At 40.2% G+C, this 8,986-nt stretch overlaps 1 pseudogene; it reads left to right on the top strand.

Annotated features, from left to right (window-relative positions):
- The first annotated feature begins 7,341 nt into the window (after positions 1–7,341).
- Positions 7,342–8,334, top strand: LOC113249416 (olfactory receptor 7C1-like; annotated as a pseudogene).
- The last annotated feature ends 652 nt before the right edge of the window (positions 8,335–8,986 follow it).

The following is an 8,986-nucleotide window of genomic DNA, read 5'->3' as shown; positions in this document are numbered from 1 at the left end:
GGACAATATGAACTCTGGTACCATTGCCCTGAGGACTGCTCATGCCCCACAAAACACACACACACACACACACACACACACACACACACACACACAGATGCACAAAATGCGCTCTGACCTCCTGGCACTGTGTTACTATCCTGTTTTTCTTGTCCTCAGTCACAATAATTTTGAAGGAAATGATACAAGGCAAACTGTCAACACGAGATTATTCCTCCAAATCACCTTTACCCCAAAGACTGTGTAAATAGTACTTAAATTCTAGTTAGTAAGCCTCCTGTGGACATGGAAACATGGGGCTCTATTTTAATATGATCACTTTGTGTCCTTTATTTAAATAAACATAAAAAAATAGGTTCCAAAAACAGAGAGAGGAAAGAAATGGACACAAGGGGGGAAAAGAGATATAATATACTCAGGCAGTCCCTGAGAGACTGATGAGCAGAAAGCTTCCCTGGTTCTGGAAGCATTCCAGCCCCAGTCCACATCCCCTGATGCCCAGAACAATTAACAAAGGAGGAAACGAACAAGAATTGATTAGTATTTTTATGATGTCAAGATATTTAACTGACTGAATATCCCTCTAGGAAAGTGTGCAAAGGGAATAAACCTGTAATTTACAACAGAAAATATACAGTGTATGACAATAGAAGGGGATTTTGAAGATGAAATAATAAAAGATTTTTCCAAATATTTTTAAAATTTAAATTCAATTAGCCAATATATTCTACATTAGTTTCAGATGTAGTGTTCAATAATTTATCAGTTGCTTATAACACCCAGCGTTCATCATATCACATGCCCTTCTTAATGCCCATCATTCAGTTACTTCCCCCTCCCTTCCAGGAACCCTCAGTTTGTTTCCTATAATTAAGAATATTTAATAGTTTTTCTCCCTCTCTAATGACTTCTCACTCAGTTTTCCCTCCCTTGCCCTATGATCCTTTGTGCTGTTTCTTATATATGAGTGAAATCATATAATAGTCTTTCTCTGATTGACTTATTTCACCAAAGGATTTTAAAGAGAAATCTTTTCTGATGGGTGAATAATATTCCATTGTGTGTGTGTATATATGTATATGTATGTGTGTGTGTGTGTGTATAAATATGAACCATATATGTATATATGAACCACATCTAACTGGAGGGTATTGTATTAAGTGAAATAATTCAAGACATGGAAGCGATCTCAGTGTCTACCAATAGACAAATGGATAAGAAAAATGTGGCGTACACACACACACACACACACACACACACACACACTGGAATATTTCTCACCCGTAAACAAGGATGAGATCATGCATTTTGAGACAATATGAATGGACCTAGAATATATTATGCTAAGCAAAGTAAGTCAGACTGAGAAAGACAAATATCATATGATTCCACTCATAAGTGGAGACTAAAAAATAATGAATGCACAAGAAGCAAAATCAGACCTATAAATACAGAGGACAAACTGATGGTTTCTAGAGAGAAGGAGTGTGTGCAGATGGTCTGACTGAGTGAAGGGGAGAGGATACAGGCTTCCAGTTATGGAATGGATAAGTCACGAGAATAAAAGGCACAGTGTAAGGAATACAGTCAATGATATTGTAACAGCGATGTACCAATGTTTCAGGACTGAAAGCAGCTATACTTGTGGTGAACATAGCATAGTGTATAAAGTTGTTAAATCACTGTGTTGTATACCTGAAATTAATATATCATTGTGTGTCAACCATACTCAAATAAACATGACAACAAGAAAACACACAATGTATTCTTTCTCAATGGAAAAGAATGCTCTGAATAGCCTACTTGTGTATACAGCCAGAAAAAAAATACCTATCTATGTTTAAAGATGTAAATGCATTTACTCTAGTTGAAAACCTGAGTAACTAGATCTGGGGAACATGTATGAAGAAAAGTCTACCTCTGTAGCCAAAGAATTTGCCATCCACCAAATGCAATGACTCATGCATTTTCTTCAAACTCTATCTGAAAATTTCTAACAGAAGTCAGGATAAAGTTCAAGAGGAGATCCTAGTTGGAATGGAGGTGGTAAGGTGACATAGCTATATCTCTGAGTCAGTCACTGAACACTGTCACTCGCAGTAGCTCAGAGGCTAACAGAGTGGTCTTTCTGATGTGCCAGCATGAGTGGTTATATACATTGGAGAGATGTCCATTCCAGGGGAGATGGACCCTTGGTAGAAGGAAATAGACAGCTGGTACTCAAGGTGGACACATAAGGACTGGTGTGGCAGAAAATTTGCCTTTATTTATGATCCCTTAGCTACAGGAGAGCTGAATTGCTTTGAGAATTGAGCAACATGGAGGGAATTTATTTAATAGGGAGCTCTGAGAATTCAGCCTCTGCATCGCCCTCTGCAGAGCTCACCTGAGGCTCATCAGCTGCAGGCTAAGAACATCCTCTTTGTGCCTCTCTGAAATGTCCAACCACTGCAAGGAACCAGCGCATGACCCCCATTGTTTTGTCCTTTCTACATCAATTGTCTTTGGAAGGAAGGACCATTAGAGCCAAACACATTGAATAAGGCATTAGGGGAGTCCAGAGTAGTCCTGTAAGTACTCTGGGAAAATGGCATGGAGGGAACAAAAGCTTTTATTAACCATGTCTTCCAGGGAAACTGTCAGGTTGGTGAGATAGTGAAATGAGATTGATTCTAAATCCTGCACATTTCATGTCTGAAGAGGATTCTTGGTCCTCATTCCTTCTCAGCTATTCTTGCTTCTCTTCTCAGCGTGTCATTGTAGGGCCCCTCTCCTCCGGCAGCTGGAACTGACTCTCCCATATATCTGCTTATCTCTATGGTTCTGCTTTATTCCAACCTTAGCTTTTCCTCTTATTTGTGAAGCACTGATTGACTGAGGCAGCCCTACGGAGTGAGAAGAACCTTGACTTGCAGTCAAGCAGATGTGAGGTTGAATCTCCATTTTCCATCTGGTGCCTGATGGACCTTGGCAATACTTTTTTCTATTCTGTGGATCTTTTCCCCATCAGGACAGAGTGAGTATTAGGGGGTCTCAGAGAATGCTTATGGGAGGGCAGATGTGATGGATCGAACGTCCAGGACATGATACCATCTGAAAAACGCCATTTATTTACTCATTCACTCATTCACATGACACATTCCAAAAGACTTTTGAGGAACCTACATGATACTTAGGACAATCCAAAACACCTTAAATGTTTATGATGAGAGAAAATTATGGTCGAAGTAAATGAGACATAAAACTAGGTGAATAATTACATGAGTAAACCAAAAATCTACCTTGAAATGTTACATTGTTGCCAAAATTGGGCAGCTGATAGGACTCTGATAATTCAAGCGAAGACAAAGGATGCAGTTTGTGCTGTTAGCAGGAAATTTGGCTATGTAGATGGAAAAACTAAGAAGAAAAATTATCCATATTCAATTAGGGGTAATTTGTCTCCATCGTCAAAGAAGGGGTATGATGTCTCTATGCTAACATGAGAGACAAGGCTTCATTCCATCTCTGCTTCCACATCCATAGTGTGTGGTTTTGCAACATATGTCCACTGTGGGAGTCCCAGTGTCACATGTGAATTCTAGGCAAGGAGGAGATAGAAAAGGGAAATAATTCTAAAGAGCATTCAAGTATTCCTACTCAATAAATTCTCATACTTTCTACCAACTGTCCATGATTTAAGGTGAACTTGGGAAATGTAGCATCTTTTTTTTTTCTGAAGCCTTTTTTTAAATGTTTTTTTTTTTTTATTATATTATGTTTGTCACCATACAGTACATCCCTGCTTCTGATGCAAAGTTTGATGATTCATTAGTTGCGTATAACACCCAGTGCACCATGCAATACGTGCCCTCCTTACTACCCATCACCAGTCTATCCCCTTCCCCCACCCCTCTCCCCTCTGAAGCCCTCAGTTTGTTTCTCAGAGTCCATAGTCTCTCATGGAAATGTAGCATCTTATCTGGGTGTGTGAACACGTCCAAATATAATCAGGGTCCAAGAACAGGGAAGAGGAGAATGAATATGTTACATAGGCAATTTCTGGCTCAATGATCAATTACAAGAGTCACAGTATCCATAACATGAAAACATACAATTGTTTGTTAGAAGCTTGGCCTTTCCTGACACTAAGGCAAAAAGACAGTGATTGCCCCAATTTTCATGAAAGTCACATTGTGTGAGGGAAGGAGAAATGTGTGCAGCCAATTCCCTTCAAGGAATCCAAAACACATTTTAAGGTACTTAAAATGTTTCTTAATGTAGACTAGAGGCATCACACATATGGTAATGGCCACACCATAGGAGAGGTGCGGCAGGACCACTACTATCATGGTTCAGGTATTAAAGAGTGCTGAAAAAAATTAGCAGTAAACCTTGACCAAAGTTAAAGGCATTTAACCCATCTGAGCTACAAGAGTATTCAGATTCCTGAGTAGTAAAGACTAATGGCTCCATGTTGGTCAGCTGTATGAACATTAATTTTGGTGGCTCCAAATCACAAGGCACCAACTGATCCTACCTTGATATTCAAATTAATAATTCCTTGAGCTGTTGTTTTATTTTATTTTTTTAATTTTTAAATTTTTATTATGTTATGTTAGTCACCATACAGTACATCATTAGTTTTTGATGTAGCATCCATGATTCATTGTTTGCGTATAACACCCAGTGCTCCATGCAATATGTGCCCTCCTTACTACCCATCACCGGTCTATCCCAATCCCCCACCCCCCTCCCCTCTGAAGCCCTCAGTTTGTTTCCCAGAGTCCATCGTCTCTCATGGTTCATTCCCCCTTCTGTTTACCGCCCCCTTCATTCTTCCCTTCCTTCTCCTACCAATCTCCCTGCTATTTCTTATGTTCCATAAATGAGTGAAATCATACGATAATTGTCTTTCTCTGCTTGACTTATCTCACTTAGAATAATCTCCTCTAGTCCCATTAATGTTGCTGCAAATGTTGGGTAATTGTTCTTTCTGATGGCTGAGTAAAATTCCATTGTATATATGGACCACATCTTCTTAATCCACTAATCTGTTGAGGGGCATCTCGGCTCCATCCACAATTTAGCTATTGTTGACAATGCTGCTATGAACACTGGGGTGCATATGGCCCTTCTCTTCACTATGTCTGTATCTTTGGGGTAAATACACAGCAGTGCAGTTGCTGGGTCATAGGGTAGCTCCATTTTTAACTTTTTGAGGGACCTCCACACTGTTTTCCAAAGTGTCTGTACCAACTTGCATTCCCATCAACAGTGTAAGGGGGCTCCCCTTTCTCCACATCCTATCCAACAATTGTTGTTTCTTGCCTTGTCAATTTTTGCCATTTTAACCGGCCTAAGGTGGTATCTCAGTGTGGTTTTGATTTGAATTTCCCTGATGACTAATGATTTTGAACATTTTCTCATGTGTCTGTTAGTCATTTGTATGTCTTCATTGGAAAAGAGTCTGTTCATATCTTCTGCCCATTTTTTTTATTTGATTATTTGTTTCTCGTGTATTGAGTTTGAGAAGTTCTTTGTAGATCTTGGATACCAGTCTTTTATCTGTAGTGTCATTTGCAAATATATTCTTCCATTCCGTGGGCTGCCTCTTAGTTTTTTTTGACTGTTTTAAGTTTTAAATACTGATCTTATATGAATTGACAAGGCAGATCTCTCTGCCCTGCAATTTGTAACCTGAAAACATTATTATCAGATCCTGGATGGGTGTCATTTTTCTTTGTCTCTTATTCTTGAAATGATTTCCATTTTGGGGTCCTCCCTCAGATAACATCAGAGACATGGGAATGCTCTTGGCACTGTCTTAGGTGAGGTTGGGTGTATTCAGGGGGCATCACCATAACCGTGAATGAAGGTACCAGAATTTCGATGGGCCTTGAACCAATGTGTATATCATTCCCTTTGAGTATGGAGAAGTCCTGGCTCAGGGACTCTGGGACTATTTCTTTGAGCATCCTTCACAGGGGAGGCCAAAGCTGATGGGGGAAGTGCTTCCTCTATGAAAGAATCCCTGTGCTTTTGGGTTCACACATGTTTTAAGTGAATTTAATGAGGAACCAAAGGTTCACTTCCTTGTTGAAAACCATCAACTATTTTTTTTAGATTCCAGATAATGTTGCTACTGCCTAGTTTGCCCCAGTATTTTCAATGCTTTTGTGAGTTGGAATTCCCTACTTCATCATTTCCTCTGTCATTGACTATCTAACTATTTTGTGGCACTTTTTCCTTTTTTTCTTTTTCTTAAGATTTATTGATTTATTTGAGTGGGGGGAGGAGGGGCAGAGGGAGAGGAAGAGAGAATCTTAACCAGACTCTGCCCTGAGGGCACAGCCTGATCTGGGGCTTGATCTCACCACCTGAAATCACAACCTGAGCCAAAACCAAGATTTGGATACTTAACTGATTGTGCCACCCAGGCACCCAGAGAACACTTTTTAAAGTACAAGTATGAATATGTATGTATACCAAGCTCTGAATCCTTACCTTAAAAACAAAAAATGCCCAAATATAACATCAGCCTAAACTGTGGTGCTTATATTACTTTTAAAAATGATACTTAAAGAATTCTACTCAGGGATAAAAGAAAGAAGGCATAATGGCAGGTTTTCAAATGACATAGACCAGAGTGTCACAAAATGACCATGCAAAATAGTATAATCTGGTCAGAAGAAATACAAATCATTGTGAAAATTATAGATATTTGCATTGAAAAACTAAATATAGGATTCATACACAGTTTTTGAAACAGTTAAGACAAATGGATGAAAATTATTGACTCCACACAGATGGCAGAAAAAATAGCTCCTATTGAGCTAATTATTAAGCTCCTATTATTTATTGAGCTCCTATTTTTCCTACATAGAAAGTAAGGAGGTTTGAAGGAAGATGTAGTAGAAAATAAAAGTGAGGAGATAAAAATTGAAGGACTGAAAGGCACAGATGTTCTAGACCAGCACAACTCAGTCATGATCGAGCAGGGGAAACCACCATGGTCTTGTCACAATGTGGATTGCGATTCAGCAGTTCTGAAAGTGGCCTGGGACTCTGCATTCAAAGCAGCTCTGGGAAACGCTGCGCCTTCTGGTCCAGGGACCACACTCTGAGTAGCCGGGCTATAAAGGGCACGACTGCTTTGGAACTAGGACTACATTTCCAAATGGCAGTGGCAGCAGAGGGAAGGATGGATCATCTCAAATTCCCCAACTGAGGCAATTGTAACAGGGAAGTACTTTATTAATCCGCTCACCTGAAATTAAAGGCAATCACATTTCTGTGCTGTCACTGTGATGGTCATTGAATGCTGATTTTTTTTCCTTTTCTGCTAGTTTTTTCATCCACATGGAATCAGGAAATCAAACACATGCCTCAGAATTTCTCCTCCTGGGGTTTTCAGCAAAGTCGGAGACTCAGTTCATGCTCTTCAGGCTGTTCCTGTGCATGTACTTGGTCACATTCACTGGGAACGTGCTCATCATCCTGGCCATCTGCTCAGACTCCCGCCTCCACACCCCCATGTACTTCTTGCTCTCCAACCTGTCCTTTGTAGACATCTGCTTCACCTCCACCACTGTCCCCAAGATGCTGCTAAACATCCAGACTCAAAGCAAAGCCATAACATATGAAGGATGCCTCAGTCAGATTTTTTTTTTTCATTGTATTTGGATGCCTGGACAATTTACTCCTGACTGTGATGTCCTATGACTGCTTTGTGGCCATCTGTCACCCCCTGAACTACTCAGTCATCATGAACCCCCAGCTCTGTGCATTGCTGGCCCTGGGGTCCTGGTGCATCAGTGTCATGGGCTCCCTGCTTGAGACCTTAACTCTTTTGAGGCTGTCCTTCTGCACAAACATGGAAATCCCACACTTTTTTTGCGATCTTCCTGAAGTCCTGAAGCTCACCTGTTCTGACACCTTCATCAATAACGTAGTGGTGTATTCTGCAACTGGACTTCTGGCTGTCATTCCTCTCCATGTAATACTGTTGTCTTACTATCAAATTGTTTCCTCCATACTCAGTATTTCATCAGCTGTGGGCAAGTACAAAGCCTTTTCTACGTGTGGGTCTCACCTCTCGGTGGTGTCCTTGTTCTATGACACAGGCCTCGAGGTCTACCTCAGTTCTGCAGCAACTTCATCCACTAGGATGAGTCTGGTGGCCTCCGTGATGTACACCATTGTCACCCCCATGCTGAACCCCTTCATCTACAGCCTGAGGAACAGGGACATGAAGGGGGCCCTGAGCAGGCTCCTCCACAGGGTGGTGCCTCTCAGTGTCAGGACCATCACAGGACTCTCCTGAATAGCTGGGCACACAATATGGAAGCCTAGAGATCCTGGCTTCCTCCATCCACTATTTTAATTTTTTCCCCAGGTGTACACATTTTAAAATGGTTCTCTCTCTGGGTCTTCCTTGTCTTCTCTATTTTTCTTCAGGTTATAATCTGGGTTCCCCCTTTCACTTTATAACCAGTCATTTTCACTTGGTGTGACTACAACCTGATTTTCTCAGTAATCTTTGGTAATGGTTTGGATTTCTTGACAAAATAAGTCAAATCTCATGTAGTTAATATCTATACTCAAAGTGATAGGATGAGTGCTTATTTTGGAAATGTCCTGAAAATTCACTTACAGAGATGTTTTCTCAGATCATGTGAATAAAACCAACTCAAAGATTTGACTCTCCCCCCCTTTTTTCCTGATCTGATTCAATTTCCATCCAGTCACATCAACTTCACTAAATTTTTCTATTCATGCACAATATCAAGGCCTTGAATTTCAGAACTGTTTCCTACCTATCTTTGAAAGTGCAGTGCTTACTACAGTTCTCAGGACGGTGTTTACACTCAGCGAATTTTTGTTGAGTGAAAAACAGATGAATGGTGGTTAAATATAGTCAGGACCAGAAAATAAAATGTATTGATCTAATGAAAGTTTTTGAGTTAGAAAACAAATTTGGTGTTTTTTGTTTGTTTGCTTTTAG

Source organism: Ursus arctos, unplaced genomic scaffold (genome assembly GCF_023065955.2).
Source record: "Ursus arctos isolate Adak ecotype North America unplaced genomic scaffold, UrsArc2.0 scaffold_14, whole genome shotgun sequence".
Classification (NCBI taxonomy): domain Eukaryota; kingdom Metazoa; phylum Chordata; class Mammalia; order Carnivora; family Ursidae; genus Ursus; species Ursus arctos.
Note: the sequence above shows the minus strand (reverse complement) of the source record. Positions and strands in the feature narration are given on the sequence as shown.